The sequence below is a fragment of the Thalassophryne amazonica genome, chromosome 22 (assembly GCF_902500255.1).
Source record: "Thalassophryne amazonica chromosome 22, fThaAma1.1, whole genome shotgun sequence".
NCBI classification, from domain to species: Eukaryota; Metazoa; Chordata; class Actinopteri; order Batrachoidiformes; family Batrachoididae; genus Thalassophryne; species Thalassophryne amazonica.
The window spans coordinates 20,901,724-20,929,076 of NC_047124.1; the positions used below are offsets into that span (position 1 = coordinate 20,901,724).

Consider the following 27,353-nt stretch of genomic DNA (forward strand, 5'->3'; position numbering starts at 1 on the left):
TTGTGTTCAAGTCTGGAGCTGCCTGTTCTCTCCAATCGTAACATCACAGTCCAGGAAGGCTAAATGGTTGTTTCTGGCATCCTCACGTGTGAACTTGATATTGGCGTCCACCGAGTTGATGTGTTCTGTAAAGTCCTCAACTTCCTGTTGCTTGATTTTAACCCATGTGTCATCAACATATCTGAACCAGTGACTGGGAGAGATGCCCGTGAAAGACGTCAAGGCTGTCTTCTCCACTCGCTCCATGTACAGATTGGCCACAATGGGGAATACCGGAGACCCCATTGCACAACCATGAATCTGCCTGTAGTAATTCCCCCTAAACAGGAAATATGTGGTGTTAAGACAGATCTCCAAGAGCTGGCAGATGTGGTCTGGTGTGAGTTTGGTCCTTTCAAGTAGATACACATCCTCCAGCAGTCTCTGCCTCACAGCTGAGACGGCCTCAGCAGTGGGGATGCAGGTGAACAACGAAGTCACATCAAAAGACACAATTGTTTCATCTCCTTCCAGCTGCAGGTCCTTGATCTTGTTCACAAAATCTTGTGTGTTCTCCACATGGTGTTCTGAGTTACCCACTAGAGGAGCTAAAATCCACTTGAGGTGCTTGGCCACATTGTACGTGATGGAATCTGTGCTACATACAATAGGCCTGAGTGGCACGTCCTGTTTGTGGATTTTGGGCAGTCCATAGATGCACGGAGTGCCGTCCCCAGGGTACAGTCTGTAGTATGTCTGCCTGTTGATGAGTCCCTCTTTCTCCAGGTTTTGGAGGTAGCTAATGATTTTCTTCTTATAGCCGCTCGTGGGGTCTCTCTTCAGACGTTCATATGTATTGGAGTCACTGAGCAAGCTGGTGATCTTGGCCTCGTAGTCAGATGTGTTCAGGACCACCGTGCATCTGCCTTTATCCGCTGGCAGGATAAGGATGCTTTGGTCCTTTTGCAGTGCTGACAAAGCTTTCCGTTCTTCTCCTGTGATGTTGGACGGAGGAGGCTTAGCACTGTTCAGCACTGCTATGACTCTTAGTCGGAGGTCCCCAGCTTCTGACTCTGACAAACTGTTATGTTTAATGGCTGACTCTACTGCAGTGATGTAATCTACTGTCGGTATATGTTTAGGGGTCACTGAGAAATTTAGTCCTTTAGCGAGCACATCCTTTTCTGTCTGTGTAAGAACCCTGTTGGAGAGATTCTTTACCCAATTTTCCCTGTTGTCACTAATTTGTCTGGGTGTATCTTTAAAAATGCTCCCACTGAAAGTACGCCTTTTCTGCACTAAAAGGTTGTGAAACTTCCTGATTTTTCTGCTCCTTACTTTTTAAATGCTCAGCCATTTGAATTTTAACTATGAACTTTGTGATCTTATTATGGGCCTCTTCCTCCACTAAAGTTTCTAACATTTTGTGCAGAAAAACAAGATTATTTTGGAGGTCTAATATTTTAAAATGAAGCCTTCTAATTCTAAGACCCAAAATCCTCCTAAGGTAACTGTGCTGGATCTTTTCTGCTGTGTGACCTGCTTCTAGTGCATTTTGCTTCATGCATTTGGGAATAACATTGTTTTGTTTGCATCTCAGGTTAAATCTTAAGTGGTTTCTAAAGTTAGCTATCTTTTTAGCAGTTTTTTCCAGCTTACGTACCAGTGCCAGGGCCTCATGCCCACAGTTGGTCGCAATGTTTCTGTGTAGGCTCTCAGTTGTCCAGGTGGTTTCCATAGTAGAGAAGCTTGAGTCTTCGACTGGACTGGGTTGCTTGACGCAAGGACGTTTCGCTTCAAATCGCAGAAGCTTCCTCAGCTAAAATTCTTGCTCTGGTGGTCTGACTTCTGTCTTGACTGCTACAGGCTGGTAACTAAACAATAGCTCTAATCTTTGTGAAAGGTTTGAAACCCAGCCTTAACCGGGGGAGGGGGTCTCAGACACGCTTTATCCCCTGTTTACAATGGGGTACTCAGATCAAAGCAGTTTCAGTCTTTTGTTCACGGTAATGAGTGATTCACGTCACCAGCAGAGTTGTCAAGGGAGCCATCAGGAGAGGGACAGCTGCCCTGTCATTAGGAGGGTGCTAACTAGAGCACAATAGGTGCTAATTAGAGCTATTGTTTAGTCACCAGCCTATAGCAGTCTGCCTCTCGGTAGGAGGGGTCTGGTTAGGTTTAAAACTCCAGCTTTTGTGACTTCTTGATTATTCTTCTCTACAAGAGTCAAGACAGAAGTCAGACCACCAGAGCAAGAATTTTAGCTGAGGAAGCTTCTGCTATTTGAAGTGAAACGTCCTCGTGTCAAGCAACCCAGTCCAGTCGAAGACTCAAGCTTCTCTACTACAGGAATATTGTCCTACTTCAAGGCTTCCTTACATTTATACTTACATTTACATAAGATTTCCAAAAAAGTACCTTGCCATAAGATATGGTCTTTTATATCAAGTTGGCCTTTACATAGATTGAACAATGTGGTGCAATACAGTCTTTGCAAGTTCATATGCTTTGAATTTTACGCAGATTTTGGAATAAATGTTCAAATATTTTCAGTGTGCAATTACATAAATGACTAAATAGCTTAACATTTCAACTTAAAAGTTCTTCCCAAGAATGAAACTCAATTACAGTTCATGTCTGACTCATGTGGATACCCATGTAAGGACACAGGGATTGTTTTATGCATTATGAGGTAAGACCTCACTTCCATCAGTCTTGCACACAAGCCAGTTCTCACTCCCATGATGGCCGGCGTCCAGTGTTGTTGCTGACTTTCACCACATGCGCACACACACACACACACACACACACACACACACACACACACACACACACACACACACACACACACACACACACACACACACACACACACACACACACACACACAACACCTCTACACCCACAAACATAAATCCAGCAGGCCTATAACTGACAGGGTCCTGTCTATTTCCTGGTGCGATTCACAGGGTTGTTAACCTTGCTGACTGTGTAAACACATGACCTCACAGGTCGTGCTGTGCTTTTCACACATGGCGCCGGGATCTGCGTCACCCCACTCCCTTAATTCCTCATTAAGTTAAAATATGTGACTTTTAAAAACTGATTTAACATGTTCTTAATCAGCACTTTTGCTTAATTTTAATACCCTATGAGACGAGACTGTGGAAAACAGGAGTGAAAACCAATGCGTTAAAATGAATCCAAACTTGGAGTGCCCAAAATTGAAGTTCGTTGAATGGCCACTTGAGGCTGGCATCAAGAGCAAGCTAATCACTGGCTAATCACCATGTTAAAATGCCAAACTTTATATTATAAATAAACATAATTATAGCCTGGTACAACAAAAGGTCCTGGCCTCTATAGCTAGTTTCCCCATTCATAAAACCTGCATGGGGAATGAGGGAATACATTTATTTAACTCATATCATCACTTCTAGGAATTTTAAGCCATAAATTTATGAATAATTAAGATTATGATTGCTTTGAGTGGTATGCAGTGTGCTGGGCAAGTTGCTAGCTATGGCTGGTGGCCGCTAGCTTCTCTAGACTCAGCTGTTTTGTCCTTTCTGAGGATTTTAAAAGAAATATGTGAGATAATTTGGCTTGCTGTGTGGTTAATTTTACTAACAGACCATCTAAGAAGTTACAGTATTTTTGGTGAGTGAAATTTTAGTATTATTTAAATTGTACTTAAGCACTGTTAGCACTGATTCACAGGTTGGCGACATTACCTACATTGATGTTGTCCCAGTTACTGAGGCACCATAATTTTTAATACGCTCATCTAAACCACTCATTATGAAAGCCACCGCCGAGCCCAAAAAGTATGCGTTAATTAAACATCTTAAAGTAAGCCTTTTAGCCTTAGCTTGCTTGGTAACGATGAGATGGGTGGCTCATTTTGACCTTATTCATCCCACCAAGGTCACGCCGATCCAAAACTCTTATCAATTAATGATTTGGTTGGGAGTTGACCTGAGTTAATCATTTCCAAGATGAAGAAATCGACAGCCGCCGGAACCCACTCTTCAGAAAACCTATGGGTGACGTCACAGAGAGCTTGTCCAGTATATATGCAATCGATGTGGAAAGAAACAATGGGTCGATAAAAAAGTAGGTGAAGTAACAATAGGAATTAAAATAAATCTCATATGGAGGGAAGGTAAGATGTAAATTGGTGGCTGTGGAATGAATCGGTGGTAAGGAGAAACATAAATGTACTCTATGTAGCTCCAACAACAAAGCAATGTAAGATGGTATCTCTGCCACAGGGACACGATGTGCATGTCTGAGGTCCCAGTGGGAGGATGCCAAGGCAAAATACAGAGCCAATCAACTAACGGAGACATTTCCTGTGCTTGTTTTATCAGATGAGAAGAAGTCCAAAGGCTAAATGGTCCCCTCAACAAAGTTATACACTTCTCACAGTAACCCACTTTGGGGAATGAAGGCAAGAACATGCATCTTTGTAGGATGACATCAGAAACACTGCTTCAGAGCACTGACCTCACTCTGGAATAATCAATCATTTGCAAAAACCCTATGAAAACCATACTAGGTGAGAGCGAAAGAAGGTTTTACCTTCTAAGACTTAAATAACGTTGCGTCACACAGAATTAAAAGGATACTTTGTAGGATTTAGGGGTGAATATTAGCAGAAATTAAATATAGCTTTCACAACCATCTGTTCAATAGTGTATAATTACATGAATCAATGTGTTTTAATAAATTTATAAGGAGGCCTTCATATCTCCATTGGAGCGGACCGCTCATGGTGGCCACCATGTTGCATGGCCATGTTGGTAAGGCAACCCAAAAATGATATAACTACTCTGCTTTCCACATTTTGCAGTGCAGCTAGAAGACTGAAGAAATTAAATGAAGCGGAATCAGTGGTTCATCCTCGACAGCCTGTCTACTGGTCGTTAGCGCAAGCTAGCAAGTTTGACAAACGTCTAAAAATTGTGTATCGCAAGAGAAGGCTAGGGAGCATGAATCATGATCACCAAAGACGTAAAAGCTTAAAAGGAAACAAATCCGTGAGCTGTGATGGCATAATGAAATCTGCAACATCACCACCAGATGGCACGGAATCTTACACACTGTAACTTTAACCTTTTCATCAGAACAAACATACTAAATATCTATCATTTGTAAGCACTGGTCCCAAATTTTAACTGTAGCCTGTGACTTTAATCAATTTTTTTCCTCAATTATTTCATCACATTTGATCCAACAAAGCTGTTTGCAATTTTTGATCGACATCTCATCAAAATGCTTGAAGATGTTTAATATTAATATACGGTGCATCCATTAAGTATTCACAACGCTTCACTTTTTCCACATTTTGTTGCGTTAAAGCCTTATTCCAAAGTGAATGAAATTCATTTGTTTCTTCAAAATTCTATATACAATACCCCATAAAGACAATGTGAAAAAAACTCTTTTTTTTTTTTAGATTTTTGCAAATGTATTAAACATAAAAAAAACCTAAGAAATCACATGTACATAAGTATTCACAGCCTTTGTCATGAAGCTCAAAATTGAGCCCAGGTGCATCCTGTTTCAGCTGATCATCCTTGAGATGTTTCTACAGCTTAATTTGAGTCCATCTTGGGTAAATTCAGTTGATTGGACAGGATTTGGAAAGACACACACTTGTCTACATATAAGGTTCCACAGTTGACAGTGCATGTCAGATGAATTGTCTGTAGACCTCAAAGACAGGATTGTCTTGAGGCACAAAAGTAGGGAACGGTATAGAAACATTTCTGCTGCTTTGAAGGTCTAAATGAGAACAGTGGCCTCCATCATTCATAAATGGAAGAAGAAATTCAGATCCACCCCAACTCTTCCTAGAGCAGGCTGCCTGTCTAGACTGAGCATTGAGGGTAGAAGGGGCTGAGTCAGGGAGGTGACCAAAAATCCGATGGTCACACTGTCAGAATTACAGCATTCCTTTGTGGAGAGAGGAGAACCTTCCAGAAAGACAACCATCTCTGCAGCAATCCACTACTCAGGCCTGTATGGTAGAGCGGCCAGACGGCATCATGTTTGGAGGAAACCAGGCACCATTCCTACAGTGAAGCATGGTGGTGGCAGCATCATGCTGTTGGGATGTTTTTCAGTGGCAGGAACTGGGAGACTAGTCAGGATTGAGGGAAAGTTGAATGCAGCTGCTCCAGAGCGCTCTTGACTTCAGACTGGGGTGAAGATTCATCTTTCAGCAGGACAATGACCCTAAACACCTAGCCAAGATATCAAAAGAGTGGCTTCAGGACAACTCTGTGAATGTCCTTGAGTGGCCCAGCCAGAGCCCAGACTTGAATCTGATTGAACATCTCTGGAGAGATCTGAAAATGGCTGTGCACTGATGCTCTCCATCCGACCTGATGGAGCCTGAAAGGTGCTGCAAAGAGGAATGGACAAAACTGCCCAAAGATAGGTTCACCAAGCCTGTGGCATCATTTTCAAGAAGACTTGAGGCTGTAATTGCTGCCAAAGGTGCATCAACAAAGTACTGAGCAAACGGTGTGAATACTTATGTACAAGTCATTTCTTAGGTTTTTTTATTTTTAATAAATTTGCCCCCAAAAAAAAGAAGGGAAAAAAATTAATTTACTCCATTTTGGAATAAGGCTGTCACATAAAATGTGGAAAAGGTGAAGTGCTGTGAATGCTTTCCAGATACAATGTAGTATTCATTAATACAGTAGTATAGGATAGTTGTAGTACTATGCAGCGTCAGCAATAAACATCACCATAACCTATGACACCCAGGACACAGGACCAAAAACAATACCCCTGCATCTCTCGCCACAGAGGGGAGAAATTATCTTCTTAAACACAAAACTGTAAGTAAACAAAGAGATAGACAATATGGAACTTCTGGCAGCGCTTGGCGTCTGGCAACGAACAGATGGCAGATCAACATGCCAATTACCGGCCCTGCTGTGCCATGCTGGCAATCTGGCCTTCACTGATAACATTAACGTCAGAAAACAAGAGGAGCGAGAGGTTGACCTAACAAACCCTCTTCACCGGAGTGTGACTAAATCCCAGAGGAATTCAAGCACAGGTCTTTCATGCCACATGACTGGTAGAATCAGGAAAATCAAAGTTTTGGATTTACTTTCCAAAGAAAAGACAGAGATCCTGGAAAGTATCACTGTGAAATTCACACCGTATTAAATGAAAACAGCTATGGAAATGTGGACTGATTAAGTTAGACTGGTGTAGGGTTTGGGCTGGATAGAAAAAAGGGAGAGGGGGAAAATGCAAGTCGTCATTCACCATCTCCATCGGTTAGAATTTAACTGCATACTAAATACATTCCAGAACATCCAGAGCAGTACATATTCCCTAAAAGAACTATTCCGTCACAACACAATGACATAATGAGGAACAACAAACAGAATATCATACTGTAATTTAAGCATCTGACTGTCTGTTCCCATACTCCTCCCAGGTCCTTTGTCCAATTTCCGTCAAACTTGGTAAGTGGCCAAAGATCAACCCCATACATGCCCTTTAGGTGCTCGTCTCAGCACAGTGCCTGTATGTTTACTCGCCTAATTTTGTCCGATTCCCACCAAAGTTGGTGTGTGGCTGAAGGTCAACCCCGTAAATGCCCTTAAAGGGTTTGTCTCAACACACATGCTGGTGTGTCCCAGAACTGCCAAAGCAAGGTCAAATTTGCCAAACGTCAGTCTTTGGGGGTTAAGATCAAGGCCATGTCTGAATGTTTGCCTGCCTACCCCCCTCTGAGGGCCAATTTCTAACAAACTTGATATGTGGATGAAGGTCAACCCTGGAAATGCCCTCAAATTATTCATTTTGGCAAAGGTCAAGGTCATTTGGGTGAAAGGTTAAAATCTGAAGACCCACAATCCAGGTTCTTTGGCCAATTAGGGAAACGGTCAACCGATCTGATTTCAGACGGGCATCAAACTTGGCACAATGGGTTCCAGAATTGGTCTTCTGAGATCAGTCAGAAGTCAATCATTTGGGTGAAGGTCAAGGTCATTGGGGCCAAAGGTCAGAGTTCCACTAAACAATGAATTATTTATCTGGAAATTCTATGCTAAAGAAGGTGTCCACATTCTTACTGATACTATACAAGTACTTACCCTCCCTAAGTGTCTCTGTAACTTCACGGACACAGGTACTATTACCTTGTTAAGCTAAATTATACAGGAGGATATAGTTTTTTCTTTTTTGCAAAATTCTTTTTTGCAAAATTTGCTTTCTACTTGCTGATCGCCGCTAAGAGTTAAGAACTCTTTTTCCATCCTAACATCTGCCTGCCCGTCCTAGCTTATCATATTATACAACTGGGTATGCGAGTTCTGGATGCAGTGCTTTCAAATTACATGCTATCAAATTCAGAGACCAGGGGGAACAAGAAAGAGCACGTTGTGGTGCCAGAGTCCCATGAGCTTTAGCGGCAACGTCAATCATAATCTCCTCGCGCTGCTGTCCAGAAGATGCAGGCGTTTGTGCGGCCGGATCTAAAAATACATTCTTATGGCAGTGAGGAAAAACGTTCCAACACAGGAAACTTGCTCGACATAGTTTCAGTGTAGAGAAACCACAAAGCTCTGGCACCTGCTGTGCCGAAACAATGTGTGCTCGGTCCGACGAGTCAGCAGGCAGTCACAGCAACCACATTTAGAAAACCTCAATACTGACAAGAATATCAGTAAAAATCCATTAAAAAAAAAAAGCAGGAAGAACAGAATGGTTTGATCATTTCGGCTTCAGAGTTATTGCCAGTTTTCCATTCTATTCACATTCAGGGCCTTGTGCGGTTGGTAGCAAGAATCCGTAACCTTGAAAGGAAATTCTGGATAACTGCTTTGGAAGATGACTCTTACCATGGTCGTCCAGCGACAAACTAAGCATCCAGGTTAACATAAGTATAATAATCGCCTGACCCCCACCTAACTAACTTTAACCAAGTATGTTTGACAAGACAGAAAAACAAAGACTTACAGACCAAAAGGCTTCACCTCACTGTGCAGTTCAGGAAATGCTCCGGAAATGCATGGCAGTGTTCCCTACTTCCTGCCAGCCTGGCTACCCCTGACTGCCGCCCGAGGCTGCCAAATTCCTGTTTTCACTGTGTGCAATTACATCAAATTTTTCTGCATCCATAATCGTAAACTCATCCTCTAAACACACTGCAAGCATTCCAGTGTAAATAAATGGACGTACGTTATAGAAAAGTATTCACGTGACATCACAGAAATACGTGCGCACAGTGACTATGTCATCTTGGATGCCATAGATGCTACGATTAGCAGGGCATGCATAGGCATAATGGAGTCACTCAGTAAGTGGGTCTGCAAAATGTCCATCAGTAACTCCACAAAAACTACTACATATTCAGCTTTGAAACTTTGGATTCTGATTGATACAGGGGAGGAGCAGCGAACCTTCAATTTTGGGGCTTTCAACATATTTTGCTAGTATTCTTTTATCTATTTAGTTTAAATAGGAAGGTTGTCACAGTGGGACATGGCCGGAATTGTGTGTACTATACGTAGGCCTTTTGTTTGCATATTGTATGGTTTTTGGCCACTAAGGCCACTGTTAATTGTTGTAGTACCCATTTAACTGATCTAATTAATTAGAATTTTTTATTTTGATTCAAGAAACTGAGAAGGTTTTTGTTGGTTGCTTACTACGTGCTGGCTCGCAACTAACAAATGGCTATAGCATAATTAAATATTTTGGTGACCAAATCAGCACTTGCAGGGACACAAAGCTGCAAGCTTTCAACAGTTCCCTTCAGTAATTTGGTTAATGTTCTAGTCATACTTGTCAACTCAGTGCTTTGAAAAGACAACTGGAAACTAGCTTGGTAGCACCAAGCCGCCATATGTTAGCAGTTAATTTTGCACACATTGATTAATGTTACAAATGCAGTGTTAAACGATTTCATAAATTTCAACATTAAAGATAAACATTTGCTTTCAAATAAGCTATATGCTAAGAAGCTAAGCTAAAATGGAGAACAGCTCAAATGCAGTACAACATGGAAGTGAATTATGCTCTACACAAGTCTACACAACACTGCGCTACTGTACACCATGCCTCCGCAATTGTACGCTATCCTTTGCCAGTCTGGCGAAAAATCCTTTAGGTTTCTTTTTTATCAGTTCATACCTGCATTGCTAGATTTTATTCATCCCGCTGGATTCTGCTGAACTTTGGTGGCAGTGAAGCTTCAAAACCACAGAAGAATAAGAGGCAGGCCGAGCTTCCCCCCTCCCCGCAACATACGCAGCCATTCCTGGGTACTTGATACGCAGCACAATGCAACTCTGTGAAAGGGGCTTCAGACTCTAAACTTCTCAATACCCCTTCATAACAAGCCCCTTATCAGCAAATGACTTGCAATGAACCTTTGGCCAGCAGTGCCGCCGGACAACTACGAGGCTAAGGTAAGTGGCTAACTAGGGATAGTCTCCACGCTAACAGTTATAGCAGCATTTTTGCCTGTTGAGTGTGGAGTAAGTTGGTTCCACTCCTCCAGCCAAGGCAAAGGAGTCGGTATCGGGTTATTTGGTCACGTGACTTTTAGTCAGGATTCTGCCATTTTGCTGATTGGCTGAGACACGCCACTCTCTGATTGGCTGCAGCCTTTGTTTACAATGTAAGTTGGTTCCACTCCTCCAAAGAGACTGTGGTACCACTGCTATTCAGTTTGTTTTTCACATTTTCGGCGGTTACGCCACAGCCAATCACAGAGCGTGGTGTGATAGCCAATAGCGGCTGACGTATCAGATGGACCAATCACAGCCATGTTTTCAAAAACACACTACCAGTCTCTGCACAAGAGACTGTGGTACCAGTGCTAAGTGTGGAGTGCCTTAATTGAGAGACTGGTGTCAACTCAGAACATAGCGCCATTTTGGTTCCAACTGTGCTGAACCTTTCATGTTTTCAACATGTTTTAAATCCTTTAACCACATACAGGAACACATCCAGGTACAAATTTACAATTTATGATGATTTATTTAATTAATTTAAAGCCTGATTTATGCTTCTGCAGTTCTGTAACTCCGTGTCATGCATCATACATCACGACGTGCGTGACAATTTTAAAGTTTTCTGTCTCTGGATTATGCTTTATTATGGATTAATTTGACCCTCAACAAGCTTTTCTTTCTTTCATCACCTCCAAATCAAAGGTAAGCTGTACAATTTCATCTTTTTCAGACTCCTTGCTGTAAAGTTGCAGACTTTTCTGATCCATTTTTAATCAGCGTGCACACTGCAATAACTATTAAAATATGATGGCAGTGTCAAATCATAGCTTTTTGTGCACCCGTTAAATCAGTGTCTGAGCAAAGTGTGAAAAATAAACGGTCGGGCTTTTAATCATGGAAATGACTCCGGTCCCACATGTGAGGGGTTTTAATGGAAATACATTATGATCGAACAGGACATTTTATCCACTGTGATATACGGTGTTTATTACATGGAAAACAATACAAAAACTTTGGGACTTTTTTGTCCGGTGACTGCAAATATCCAGTTTATAAGATGATGGTTTAGGCGAGTTTTACTGTACATGGGACTGAACAATAAATTTACCTACCTTGCAAAACTTTGACAATGAAGTAGGCTTCCATTCCACACGGCTGACTTTATTTTCCCACATTTTTCTTCTGTTCGGATCTGAAGGGATCTTGAAGCCCTTGCTGTGTCTATTTGTGCATCCAAACGCACAACAACCCATCATTTTCAGCGAATAAATAAATAAAATAACTGGAGTTCCATGCAGACAGATTAACACCGAATGCTATTTTGAACCCAAGATGGCATCATGAATCACGTGACCACTTTTTTTTTACTCATCATGTCACCATTATCTCAATTAAGGCACCCTAGTTCAGAGGAGACAAGAAGCGGTTTCCAGTGTTCTTAGCTTGCACCATTCCATAACGTCATATAGCTGATTAGCTCGTGATGGTATTCTAAATCAATATTGTGCCATTTAAATAAATGTTTGTCCCACATGAAAGATAACCCTCACAACATCTAATAATGCAACTCAACTTGAAAAACAGTAAACTCAAGTCAATGCAATTAGGGTCTTTAATCATAGTTCATCTCAGTTTTATGTAAAAGCGTAACATTCAATGACTCTGAACGAAGTTAAACGCAAGGCATGTTCCAAAATGGTGCAGTACATACATAGCAATGATGTCCACGATTGTGTATGTGTGTAACATCTGTGCCCAAACTTAAATAATTTTAAAAAGTAAGATGCCGTCCTGCAGTTCTGCTATGTGCTGCATTCCAGAGAGTATTCCAGTCATCTTTCACCAGGTCGGTACTGTGCCTCATAAGGAGCGGAGGGCATTCTCCACGTGTTTCCCAAACACTGCAGATACAGTTTCATGGACAATTACTACCCTGTCTCTGGCCCGAAAGCACTCCAATACAACCCTCTGTGGTCCCTCCACCTGCTTCCTTTTCACAGATTCTACTCGCTGTGCAACAAAGCTGAGATCAAAACCCTTTCTGGCCAAATGGAGCTCAACAAAAGAAAGTCTAGGAGCGATTTTTGCCTCAGGGTTGGTTGGGACTGTAAAGAATGTGATACCTGGCTATGATAAGTAGTGGGTTCATGGTGAGAAGGTGTGCTTTTCTGCCACAACACACCCTTCCTTGCATGGCTTTGTGCGCAGAAGAGGTTGGATGTGTTTAAACTTCAGGCACCCAATGCTTCACTTATCTCAGAATAGTCTAATGGTTAAAACTAGTCTTTAATGAGCATGGGGCCCCAACTTTGCCAACTTGGACCACATATTCCATGTCAAACTTCAACAGATCCTTGAAGTAGGACACAGTGTGTTCAGATGGCTGGTGTTAGTTCCACCTTCACCAAGGTCACAAAAGGTGTACCTCAAGTAGGGATGCACCAGTCCACATTTTTCACTTACGAGCCAATCCCGATACCTGAATTTGGATATCTGCCGATACTGATACTATTATACAGCTTCATGATGAAGTGGTATAGAGGAGGATTTTCTTAAAAAGTAGACCTGAAAGTTCAGCTACAATTTGCCAGAAGGTACATCTAAGATGCAAGCCAAGATTTGATGTTTTGGAGAAAGAATTCAATACTTTTATTCATTTTTTGGTGGTTACTTGTGGCATTTTGGAAATGCAGAAATGTGCTCCTTCCTCAAAATGGTACATGTACTCGTACGCAATTTTGGGGGTGCCCCTGTGAAAAAAAGTCAAGCTTTCCACAGCCAAATCATGGGAGATGAGCTCCCGTGTCGAGCTGAACTCCCCGTAACAGAGCATCTTTACATGACCATAATCAACCGATAACTGTTAGTAATGACATAACTGTAATAATCTTGGGCCTCATGTACAAAGACTTGCGTGGATTTCCCAATGGAACATGGGGTACGCCAAAACCCAGAAACTGGCGTAAGGACAAAATTACACAGATAAATCAAAGTGTGCGTGGGCATGGATCCACACGTTCCGTATGTACATCCCACTGAACGTGGAATTGAGCGTGGACCCAAACTCCTCCCTGGCCACTTCCTATTTAAATATGCAATTTCATGTAAATAGGCCCTTGGAACAGGGATTCCCCAAGACGTCACATCAGACAACATGAACACTGAAAAGAAATTATACTGTAGAAGACTGGAAATTATGTGGAGACATGCAGGGATAGTTTATTCGTTATGGAAAAATGTTCGTGGGAGCTATGGAACATGTGTGCGCGAGGCCAACACACTGTGAGCTTAAAAAAAGTGACAGTGTGACATTCATAACTTACACACGTGTTTATTGACAAATACTGAACACAGGAAGCCTGTTAAGAAGCTCTGCAGCTCTCACCATCAAGCAAAAATAAAAAAGACATTAATAATAATAAACATATTTGAAGGCGCACATGCCCAAATGTGCCTACTCTGGTTTACATTTAGTTAAATTACACGAATACACTATTTAGACAGCAAGCAGCTACTCAAGCCCCTTGTGGGATTAATGACGCTGTTTGATTGACTGAGCAGCTGCCATCGAGCCCCGTGTCAGCCACCAGCCTGATGCGCATTTGAGCATCACATATAATGTGAACATGTGCAGTCAATAGCTCCAATTACATGTAAACCAGTGTCGCCGACCAAACGCTCCCCCTAAAATTCGGTCTGCTGTGCCTTCACTGTGCATGCGTCATTAGTTGCGGTTCACCACTCCTCACCTCGTTTGTGATTAAAACTGCACTCCACTCATCATCTAGCTCAGCGACAGATATCTGAAGCTTTTGTACAATCATTTCCACATAAATTCAGCATTATTTCATCATAAAAGACGGAGGAAGTGATCAGAGTGCCGCAGCTACACAAGCTGCAAGCTGATGCATTCACTGCGCGTCGGTCATTTCAAATTGTCACCAAGTATCGCCTCCTTTCTGCTTAAAACTGACCTTAGAATGATTTAAGAGGTTTTACCTTATTATCTAAAGTAAGTCCCTTCGGCTGCTCCCTTGTTTGCACTCGGGGTCGCCACAGCAAATCCAAGGTGGATCTGCATGTTGAATTGGCACAAGTTTTACGCCGGATGCCCTTCCTGACGCAACTCCACATTACATGGAGAAATGTGGCAGGGGTGGGATTTGAACCCGGAACCTTCTGAACTGAAACCAAGCGCATTAACCACTTGGCCACCACCGGTTAATAATCCCGAGCTGCAGTGAAGGCAGGGCAGACCAATTTTTAGGTGCGGACCCCCTAATGGTGCTTTAAAGTTGGAATGTGCACGTATCTGGATGACATTCGGATGATTGCGTTCCACATAGCTGGCATGGCTTGGCTCAAGGTTTACTGGCACACTCCTGACTAATTGGCCAGCTCCTGCTGAAATGTCCCCGTTTCCAGGAAGCACAGCGTGGTCAGCACCTTTGTGGGCAAAGACAACCCCAGGCTCCTTGCCGTACTGCGCTCTGGGACGGCCGCAGTTCTGTGCGCAGCTCCAGTTTCAGTGGCCTTGGTAATCAAAATTAGTTTATGAGTCAGTTATTGCCATTTGCAAGAAAATCCTCACGTTCCCTCAATTCAGACTCACGTCAGACTGCACCATTTGCAAGGTCCTCTAACAACTCTAATGCAGCCATTTTATGCATCACTTTGCGCGTAGTTTTACATCCATCCATGTAACTGCAAACACATGGGTTTGTTAATTTCTCATCAGTGTGTCTGATACGCATGTCACTCTGATGACGTCTTGTTTTCACACTGTTAACAGTTCCCAGCATCACCTCTATGTGTCCGCTGTGGAGCAATAGCTATAAAAACATGTGTACGCCAGCCAGGATTTTTGCGTGATGCACCGCACATTTCCACGGTCATATCACTTTTGGTACATCAGAACATTGGCGTGGAGACAGACACACGACACATTTTTGTGCGTAAGCACGCTTTGTACACGAGGCCCCTGATCTTTCACATTTACATGCACTTCAGTAATCTGATAATCAGAAGAACCTGGTTTACATGATTTCAGTTCCTAAGTTGGATTTCTTTTGAAGTGGAGAAAAGAGAAATGGCAAGTCTTGAAAAAAGCATAGACTTATAGAAAAAGACAGCTCTCTTTCTCTCTCTCTGCAAGAAATTAGCTCTTTAGAATGCTGAAACATGCGCAAATGTAAAAGCAGAAATAAATCTGATTAATGGTATACATGTTTATGTACATGTTTGAGGTCTGTTAGAAAAGTATCGGACCTTTTTATTTTTTGCAAAAAACATATGGATTTGAATCATGTGTGATTGCATCAGCCAAGCTTGAACCTTCGTGCGCATGTGTGAGTTTTTTCACGCCTGTCGGTTACGTCATTCGCCTGTGAGCAGGCTTTGTGTGAGCACTGGTCCACCCCTCTCGTCGGATTTTTATTGCAAATAAAATGTCTGAACGATCTGGAGCTTTGCTGCATCAAATTTTTTCAGAAACTGTGAGAGACCTCCAGGTGGACACCATTCAGAAAATTCAGATGGCTTTCAGGGATGATTTTATGGGGATTACACAGATTAAGGAGTGCTCCAGCCGGTTTAAAGACCGCCCACAGCGTCTGAGAGCGCGGCGCACTCCGAGCGCCGATCGACAAGCTGAAACCCCGCTGAAACAACCAGATCATTTCCAAAGTGAAGGCTTTGTTGATCTGGGATGTCATCTGACTTCACTAAAATGGCAGAAGACGTGGACATCACCACTTTTTCGGCACATGCCACTGTTACAGGAGTTTTTGTCATGGAAAGAGAAGCGGAGGGATGCGCTATGGAGCCGCTCATGGCGCGGGACAAAACCACCTCCGTGTTGGTCTCACAGGACGGCTTTCAGATGGCTCAGACAGCTTTCGGTGGCTTTTCAGTCGTGTGACTATCCGAGAAATTATGAATGAGCTGGACATGCCAGGACATGTCCTGTGAGGCTTCATCACGGCGTTGCTTTGCGCCATGCGGCTCCGTCCCGATGCTCAAATTTCTCCGCTCCTCTTTCCATGACAAAAACTCCTGTAACAGTGGAATGTGCCGTTCATTTCCAAAGTGAAGGCTTTGTTGATCCAGGACGTTGTCTGACTTCCACAGAAATTGCAGAAGATGTGGACATCAGCACTTTTTTGGCACATTGAGACAGACGTGCAGAGAAATTCGCGCATCGGGACGGAGCCGCATGGCGCAAAGCAACGCCGTGATGAAGCCTCACAGGACATGTCCTGGCATGTCCAGCTCATTCACAATTTCTCGGATAGTCACACGACTGAAAAGCCACCGAAAGCCGTCTGAATGCCATCTGAAAGCTGTCCTGTGATACCGACACGGAGGTGCTTTTGTCCCGCGCCATGAGCGGCTCCGTGGCGCATCCCTCCGCTTCTCTTTCCATGACAAAAACTCCTGTAACAGTGGAATGTGCCGAAAAAGTGGTGATGTCCACGTCTTCTGCCATTTCTGTGGAAGTCAGACGACGTCCCGGATCAACAAAGCCTTCACTATGAAAATGATCTGGTTGTTTCAGCAGGGTTTCAGCCTGTCGATCGGCGAATGGAGCGTGCTGCACTCTCAGACACTGTTGGCGGTCTTTAAACCGGCTGGAGCACTCCTTAATCTGTGTAATCCCCATAAAATCGTCCCTGAAAGCCATCTGAATTTTCTGAATGGTGTCCACCTGGAGGTCTCTCAGTTTATGGAAAAAAAACTGACGCAAACGCGAATGACGCAAACAACAGGCGTGAAAAACTCACGCATGCGCACGAAGGTTCAAGCTTGGCTGATGAAATCACACCTGATTCAAATCCATATGGTTTTTGCAAAAAATAAAAAGGTCGGATACTTTTCTAACAGGCCTCGTAAATGGGGCCATGGTTGGGTCCACAGCTAAAGTTTCATCTCGTGAACACCAGATGGCACACCTGCTCAAGTACATGTACCGTTTTGAGGATGGAGCGCATTTCCACATTTCCAAAATGCCACAAGAAACCACCAAAAAATAAATTAATTTACTCATATTTGGAGTCAGTTAATCACCACACCCTTCTGGCCAGTTCCTTCTGTCTTTCTACCATCGGTTAAAAATCCTTGTGCTCTTTAATGTGGTGCGTTTTCAAATGTTTAAGTTTGCGGTATTGTAGGTCATGATGGAGCTTCCGCCTCTTTACAATGGCTTTGCAAACATTGCACGTTGCTGTCTTACTTTGCAGTGTTTCTAGTATAAAATTTTCCCACACAGCGGACCAGTGATGAAAAGTTGGTCAGTGGCAGTACTCCTCAATCCTCGCCTGCTCGCTGGCTGCAAACTGCAGAAGGAGGCATGTCTCATTACTCCGCGTCTCATTGAGACACGGCTCCGTTCAGGGACCCCCCACAGCCAGCCAGCAGAGTAGCCAGCAGCACTTGTGGAGACGTTTCAGCAAAAAGCACACACACACACACACACACACACACACACACACACACACACACACACAACACACACACACACACACACACACACACACACCCACACACACACACACACACACACACCACACACAGACGTGGCTCCTGGATCGGAAAGCTGCAGGTTGTATCAGAATTTTTGATCCATGAACTATATTTTTATCAGAACCCGATACTGATAATGGATCAGATCGACAACATCCCTAACCTCAAGGCTCAGTTTAAGGACCCATCTTGTTCACAATTTACATTACTGATCTATGTGCAAACCTATCAAATGCCTTCTATCATATTTATGCAGATGACACTGTAATTTATTGTTGTTCAAACTCAATTACAAATCAAATCAAATCAATTTTATTTTATATAGCGCCAAATCACAACAAAACAGTTGCCCCAAGGCGCTTTATATTGTAAGGCAAGGCCATACAATAATTACGGAAAAAAACCCAACGGTCAAAACAACCCCCTGTGAGGAAGCACTTGGCGACAGTGGGAAGGAAAAACTCCCTTTTAACAGGAAGAAACCTCCAGCAGAACCAGGCTCAGAGAGGGGCAGTCTTCTGCTGGGACTGGTTGGGGCTGAGGGAGAGAACCAGGAAAAAGACATGCTGTGGAGGGGAGCAGAGATCAATCACTAATGATTAAATGCAGAGTTGTGCATACAGAGCAAAAAGAGAACGAAACACTCAGTGCATCATGGGAACCCCCCAGCAGTCTAAGTCTATAGCAGCATAACTAAGGGATGGTTCAGGGTCACCTGATCCAACCCTAACTATAAGCTTTAGCAAAAGGAAAGTTTTAAGCCTAATCTTAAAAGTAGAGAGGGTGTCTGTCTCCCTGATTGAATTGGGAGCTGGTTCCAGAGGAGAGGAGCCTGAAAGCTGAAGGCTCTGCCTCCCATTCTACTCTTACAAACCCTAGGAACTACAAGTAAGCCTGCAGTCTGAGAGCGAAGTGCTCTATTGGGGTGATATGGTACTATGAGGTCCCTAAGATAAGATGGGACCTGATTATTCAAAACCTTATAAGTAAGAAGAAGAATTTTAAATTCTATTCTAGAATTAACAGGAAGCCAATGAAGAGAGGCCAATATGGGTGAGATATGCTCTCTCCTTCTAGTCCCTGTCAGTACTCTAGCTGCAGCATTTTGAATTAACTGAAGGCTTTTCAGGGAACTTTTAGGACAACTGATAATAATGAATTACAATAGTCCAGCCTAGAGGAAATAAATGCATGAATTAATTTTTCAGCATCACTCTGAGACAAGACCTTTCTAATTTTAGAGATATTGCGCAAATGCAAAAAAGCAGTCCTGCATATTGTTTATATATGCGCAATGAATGACATATCCTAATCAAAAATGACTCCAAGATTTCTCACAGTATTACTAGAGGTCAGGGTAATGCCATCCAGAGTAAGGATCTGGTTAGACACCATGTTTCTAAGATTTGTGGGGCCAAGTACAATAACTTCAGTTTATCTGAGTTTAAAAGCAGGAAATTAGAGGTCATCCATGTCTTTAAGTCTGAAAGACATTCCTGCAGTTTAACTAATTGGTGTGTGTCCTCTGGCTTCATGGATAGATAAAGTGGGTATCATCTGTGTAACAATGAAAATTTAAGCAATGCTGTCTAATAATACTGCCTAAGGGAAACATGTATAAAGTGAATAAAATTGGTCCTAGCACGAACCTTGTGGAACTCCATAATTAACCTTAGTCTGTGAAGAAGATTCCCCCATTTACATGAACAAATTTGTAATCTATTAGATAAATATGATTCAAACTACCGCAGCGCAGTGCCTATAATACCTATGGCATGCTCTAATCTCTGTAATAAAATTTTATGGTCACACGTATCAAAAGCAGCACTGAGGTCTAACAGAACTAGCACAGAGATGAGTCCACTGTCTGAGGCCATAAGAAGATCATTTAACCTTCACTAATGCTGTTTCTGTACTATGATGAATTCTAAAATCTGACTGAAACTCTTCAAATAGACCATTCCTCTGCAGATGATCAGTTAGCTGTTTTACAACTACCCTTTCAAGAATTTTGAGAGAAAAGGAAGGTTGGAGATTGGCCTATAATGGCTAAGATAGCCTGGGTCAAGTGATGGCTTTTTAAGTAATGGTTTAATACTGCCACCTTAAAAGCCTGTGGTACATAGCCAACTAATAAAGATAGATTGATCCTATTTAAGATCGAAGCTTATTAATGGTAGGGCTTCCTTGAGCAGCCTGGTAGGAATGGGGTCTAATAGACATGTTGATGGTTTGGAGGAAGTAACTAATGAAAATAACTCAGACAGAACAACTCGGAGAGAAAGAGTCTAACCAAATACCGGCATCACTGAAAGCAGCAAAGATAACGATATGTCTTTGGGATGGTTATGAGTAATTTTTCTCTAATAGTTGAAATTTTATTAGCAAAGAAAGTCATGAAGTCATTACTAGTTAAAGTTAAAGGATATACTCGGCTCAATAGAGCTCTGACTCTTTGTCAGCCTGGCTACAGTGCTGAAAAGAACCTGGGTTGTTCTTATTTTCTCAATTAGTGATGAGTAGTAAGATGTCCTAGCTTTACGGAGGGCTTTTTTTTATAGAGCACCAGACTCTTTTTCCAGGCTAAGTGAAGATCTTCTAAATTAGTGAGACGTCATTTCACTCTCTAACTTACGGTTTATCTGCTTTAAGCTGCGAGTTTGTGAGTGTATACCACGGAGTCAGGCACTTCTGATTTAAAGCTCTCTTTTTCAGAGGAGCGTACAGCATCCAAAGTTGTCTTCAATGAGGATTTAAAACTATGACGGAGATACTCTATCTCACTTACAGAGTTTAGGTAGCTACTCTGCACTGTGTGGTATATGGCATTTAGAGAACATAAAGAAGGATCATATCCCTTAAACTAGTTACATCGCTTTCTGAAAGACTTCTAGTGTAATGAAACTTACCAATTACGCTTAGCCTTAGCCAGCAGTTTCAAATTCCTCTCATGTCGCCTGCTCTGGCCCCCGGAAGACAATTGACTATGGTTGCTGGTGTCGCTAACTTCACATTTCTCAACACAGTGTCGCCAATAACCAGAGTACACAGGCATTTGAATTTTTGCAGTCCTCCTTGTGGGCCCAGACAATCCAGAGTGGGTGCAGAGCCATCTGGAGAAATTGAAACTGGTCTCAAATGCTGAACAATTCCCAAAATAATGTTTTTTTTTTGTTCAATTCGCCTGTTTACTCTGAGAACATACCATTAAGTAAAACGGCCCAAGGTAAAAGTCTGGAGCTAGTTATCTGATACAAACTCTTTGGAATTAATATGACAAAGATCATTCTTTTTAAAGTTCATCTTAAACATCTGATCTCCAAATTAAGGGTGAAGCTCGGTTCTATTATAGAAATAACTATGTTCTCCCTCGGAAGCTTCTGACAACTGCTTTTTTCTCTGTACTAGATTCTGGTGACTGTTGTGTATATGTGTGTTCAATCAGATATCGACAGTCCCTTGACTCTGGTGTACCATTGTGCTCTGAGATTTATCACTGGTTGTAGCCACCCCTCAACCAAACCACTGTGAGTTGCACGCTAATGCTGGCATACCTTCCTCGAATTGTAAGGTGATATAAACACTGGACTTTGGTTTACAAGGCTCTTAGTGGGTGGTTCTGACTTTTATCCCAGTTTCTTTGGAGAACTGAAAGCTGTTGTGCTCTACGCTCAATTGATATGTTGTGTTTTTTTAATACTTTGTCTTTGAACTGAAACAGGAAAGCAAGCTTTAAGGTTTCTGCCCCATCTGCTTGAATGTCATCCAATCTGAACTGAAACTGTCAGGGTTGATTTCTCTGAACACTTTCCGCTCTATGATAAGAAACAGACAATGTGAATCTTTTGAACAGTGCCTTTGTTTAGATGATGAACTGTCATTTTTAGAACTTGTATGTGTTACTGTGACTGAAATGATTGAGTTTTATTTGTTTCATTTCTTGTATTTTTATATTTTGATGGTTGTCTTGTTGTTATCTTGAATATTACAATGTGTGCTGCTGCCTTTCTTGGCCAGGTCACCCTTGCAAACGAGGTCTTGGATCTCATTGGGTTTTATCTGGTTAAATAAAGGTTTAACAGTAAAAATGTTTTACCTCAGAGACACAACTGCTACATTTGAGAAGATGATATGACATGATGCAAAATCCCATTTTTCAGCACTTCATTTAAGGCTGGAACATGTGTCACGGCTGCTGCTGCTCCATAGGAGGAGTGCATCTGGAAAGTATTCAACAGCACTTCATTTTTGTACATTTTGTATGTTACAGCCTTATTCCAAAATGGAAATAAATCTTCATTTTTATCGCAAAATTCTAAAAGTTTTTTTTTTTTTTTACTTTTTGCAAATTTATTAAAATTACAAAAAAAAAAAAACTAAGAAATGTACATAAGTATTCACACCCTTTGCCTCAGTACTTTGTTGATGCACTTTTGGCAAAATTACAGCCTCAAGTCTTCTTGAATATGATGCCATAAGCTTGGTGCACCTATCTTGGGCAGTTTTGCTGATTCCTCTTTGCAGCACCTCTCACAGCTCCGTCAGGTTGGATGGGGAGTATCGGTACACAGCCATTTTCAGATCTCTCCAGAGATGTTCAATCAGATTCAGGTCTGGGCTCTGGCTGGGCCACTCAAGGACATTCACAGAGTTGTCCTGAAGCCACTCCTTTGATATTTTGACTGTCCGTTTAGGATTCATTATCCTGCTGAAAGATGAATGTTCATCCCAGTCTGAGATCAAGAGCACTCTAGAGCAGATTTTCATCCAGGATGTCTCTGTACATTGCTGCATTCATCTTTCCCTCAATCCTGAATAGTCTCCCACTTCCTGCCACTGAAAAACATCACCACAGCATGATGCTGCCACCACACTTCACTGTAAGGATGGTGCCTGGTTTTCCCCCAAACATGACACCAACGAGTTCGATCTATGGTTCATCAGACCAGAGAATTTTGTTCCTCATGGTCTGAGAGTCTTTCAGGTGCCTTTTGCCAAATTCCAGGTGGGCTGCCATGTGCCTTTTACTAAGGAGTGGCTTCCATCTGGGCACTCTACCATGCAAACCTGATTGGTGGATTGCTGCAGAGATGGTTGTCCTTCTGGAAGGTTCTCCTCTCTCAACAGGGGAATGCTGCAACTCTGACAGTGTGACCATCTGGTTCTTGCTTACCTCCCTGACTCAGGCCCTTCTCCCCTTTTCATGCAGTTTAGATGTGCGGCCAGCTCTAGGAAGAGTCCTGGTGGATTTGAAGTTCTTCTATTTACAGATGATGGAGATCACTGTGTTCATTGGGACCTTCAAAGCAGCAGAAATGTTTCTATACCCTTCCCCAGATTTGTGCTTCGAGACAAATCTGTCTTGGAGGTCTACAAACAATTCCTTTGACTCCATGTTTGGTTTGTGGTCTGACCTGTGGGACCTCATATGTAGACAGGTGTGTGCCTTTCCAAATTATGTTCACTCAACTGAATTTACCCCAGGTGAACTCCCAATTAAGCTTTAGAAACATCTTAAGGATGATCAGTGGAGACAGAATGTACCTGAACTCAATTTTGAGCTTCATGGCAAAGGTTGTGAATAATTGTGTACATGTGATTTCTTAGTATAAATTTAAAAAATAATCATTTTTTTCACATTCTCATTATGGGGTATTGTGTGTAGAATTTTGAGAAAAAAAAAAAAAAAGAATTTCATCCATTTTGGAATAAAGCTGTAACATAAAATGTAGAAAATTGAAGCACTGTGAACACTTTCTGGATGCACCGTAAAAACCAACTGCTTCCGCCTCTTAAAGCTTTCTTCTGTAAGAACCTACAGAGTGAGAATTACAATAAAACATCACAGCATCACTTCTCCGCCCGCAGAGAAGTTTATTACAACTCGCAATCGCTTTACTTTGAGCGATCTGCCGGTGTGAGTGCGCACAAAAGAGGGAGCGGCTTTAAAAAAAAAGAAAAAGAAAAAGAGAGAATCCGTGCGTAAAAGTAGATCGCGCACCGTTATATCTGCTTATTGCGCCAGTGCGTCACCGACAACTTTTACGCAAAGGACAGAAGACATCGATCGAACTGCTAAAATGCTTCAAGAGTTTGGTTTTCTTCGGGCTTACCTGTGGATCTTTACGGGACAAAGTCGAGCTCTTCAGTCGAGGAGAAGGAGGCAGTCTGCAGCCGCTCCTCCTGCTCACACAGCGCTAAAAAACCGAGCCAGGAAGCCCCTCCCTGCAAAAATCACACATCTAGCTTTACTATGGACCTGCACAGAATGTCATTTAAGCCATTATTAAAATATATTATATATATTAAAATATAGTTTAATAAATAAAATAATAAATAAATAAATAAAATGTATCATATATGGGGTTGCCCATGGGTCATGCGTCATATTCTGATGAGCTTTTGCTAGAAAACAATGATAAACTTTTTTTTTAATCCATAAAGTTCACCCATGACTAACTTTGAAATTGTTCTACTCTGTTGCAAAAAAAAAAAGAAAAAAAAAAAAGGGGGAAATGATCCAAAACGTTTTGGATCGTTTCCCCTTTTTTGTTTATTATTCAAACAGAGTTGCATTTTTTTTTGGCATGCATCACTTTCCGGTGTTTTTCTTTTTGAGTGATTCACCCCAAATAACCAGTACAGGTGGGCGATACCAGGAATTTTGGTATTGAGCCGATACCAAGTACAAATACAGGCCCAGTATCGCAGATATTGATACTGATACTGATACTTTTTCATATTTAAGCTTCATAGATCCAAAGGATCCAAAAGACCTAGGACAGAATTTCGCCAAACATTGTACGTGACAACATTATTATCGCAATTAACATTTTTTGTTTAAAACAATATCACTCAACACAACTTAAAATCTCCTGAGGTAGAGGGCTAACAAACCACAATACAAGGGTGTGCTGCTCCGTGTTGTGTGACACAGCGCAGCGCTGCTCTTACAGAGAGTAGACTTTGATGAATCTGCTGTGCGCAGCACTCAGTGCATGCGGGAGAGAAAAAAAAGCTGGAGTATCGATCTTTTTACACGAGGACCGTTCAATATCAATACCAGCGTTGGTATCGATATTAACGATATTAGGATCGATCTGCCCATCTCTAAATAACCAGCCCAGTCTCAGGCTTTTTTCATGATACCATCACAAAATATGACACATTTTCATGACATGCTCAAGTTTCAGCCGCTATTTTTTAACTGTAACTCTGACTCCAATGCCCCGCCCTTCACGTCACCCCAAATTTCGCGATACCATCACGACCTAATACATTAAATCACTTTTCGTGATGCCATCATGAACTTCGGGTGAAATCCGGTTGAAATAATCTTTCTGAAAAGAAGGAAAGTGGTTCATAGTGGTACTTTTTGTGATGCTCCATTGTACAGCAACTACATCTGGGAAGGATAAGACGCTTGGGATGGGATCAAGAGATTGTACTGTCAGATTCCAACACAAGGAACCACAGACATTACAATAATTCTCCAAGCAAACCGGAAAGTGTCCCTCGCAGATCTCTGAGGAAATCCCACACTCGAGATGTCGCAATATTTCAAAATGCAAAGATGAAAGGAAAATGTGTGTAATTTTGTGAGCAAATTAGCATGGTGTTACCTAGCTAGAATAGACACCACAGAATAATAAATTAATAATTACATGAAAACTACTGTATACTGATCTGTTTTAACAACCATTTATTCTTTGGTACACCATATTTATTTATTTTAATTCATATACGGGTGATTCTTAGACTACGGGCACTTATTATGTCCTTTGATCATATTGTATGAAAAACAGAAAAAAGGGGAAATTTCACACTTTTATAGTTATCTTTACAATGAAAGTGTGTTAAGAAATTTGTTCTAGTAGTCTGTGATGACTTTTTCACCTTTTTTCAGCATCATTATATGCAAATATTGCCGTTTTGTGCTTGTGGCACACCCAGACTTTTGATCTTCAATGATAAAAATTATGTTGTGTGGGCCCGCTGAAGAGGAGGTACTGCTGGCCCACCACCACCAGAGGGCGCCCTGCCTGGAGTGCGGGCTCCAGGCACCGGAGGGCGCTGCCGCCTCACAGGAGCAGCCAAGGTGACAGCTGTCACCTATCAACTGAGACAGCTGACATCCATCAGTGGAGGGGTATATCAGCTGGACGGCATCTCCACCTCAGTGCCGAGATATCGCTCTACCAAGGAGGTAACAAACTCAGCCAGTCATAAGGACTACTAACGTGTGGTTTGTGTTTAAGACAGCTGAAGACAGAAAAGGACATATTTGGATAAGTACTCTATTTTCTACAGTGTTGTTTCTGATTAAAGGTGGAGGTGGTGTTTTCCACCCCACGTGTTGCTGGGTGCAGCCGCACCCACATCTGACTGTTTCTGTTCCTCGCCAGCAGTACCGGATCCGACGAGCGGAGGCAGTGGCCACCTGGGAGTTCGGGACTTGGCGGCTCCAGTATTCCCGGGGTTCGGTGGCGGAGGAAATCGGGTGGTTCCGGTTCGACTCGGACAGACGTCTCCTATCGTCGAGCCTGCCCACACGACACCGTTGGAATTCGACTTGTTACCGCAATTGTAATCTGTTGTGTTTGTTGTGCGAGTTCACAACAGTAAAGCTTTGTTATTTGACTCTCTCCATTGTCCGTTCATTTGCGCCCCCTGTTGTGGGTCCGTGTTCCTACACTTTCCCAACAGGATATCTCCGCCAACGTCATGGATCCCGAGGGGCGTCAGCCGGCTGTTGAACGGCCAATGGAAGAACAGGGCGCACCGGCGTCCGCAGGAGGAGTGATTGGTGAGTTGCAGCGGATTCTCACTACTTTCACGGCTCGGTTGGATCTTATGACCGAGCAGAATGTCCTCCTTAACCGCAGGGTGGAGGCTCTCGTCGCGCAGGTAGAGACGCGCTCTCAGGGTGCCGCTGCGGCTCACCCTCCTGTCGATCCTGTGCGTAACGTTGACGTTCCACAGGTCGTTCAACGACCCCCCCACCTTCCCCGGAAGCATACATAAGCCCTCCAGAGCCGTACGGAGGTTGTGTGGAGACGTGCGCGGACTTCCTTATGCAGTGTTCGCATCGTCTTCGACAACGTCCGGTCATGTACGCGACCGATGCTAGCAAGATAGCTTATGTAATAAATTTGCTTCGCGGCGAGGCACGCGCTTGGGGCTACAGCGCTCTGGGAGCAGAATTCACGGCTTCTTCAGACATATGATGGGTTTGTGAGGGAGTTCAGAACCGTGTTCGATCACCCTAATAGAGGAGAAACCGCTTCAGCCGTGCTACTGTCAATGAGACAGGGGCGTCGGAGCGCAGCTGCCTATGCAGTCGACTTCCGCATC

General features: G+C 42.6%; 1 protein-coding gene across 1 annotated transcript in view; it reads right to left on the bottom strand.

Annotated features, from left to right (window-relative positions):
- The window catches only part of LOC117503756 (non-muscle caldesmon-like), a 128,281-nt gene extending 104,063 nt beyond the window's left edge, over positions 1-24,218 (bottom strand). The window contains exon 1 of the mRNA XM_034162987.1: positions 24,113-24,218. The gene's annotated coding sequence lies outside the window, so the exon portion shown is untranslated. The remainder of the gene's footprint in view (positions 1-24,112) is intronic.
- Positions 24,219-27,353: the final 3,135 nt, after the last annotated feature.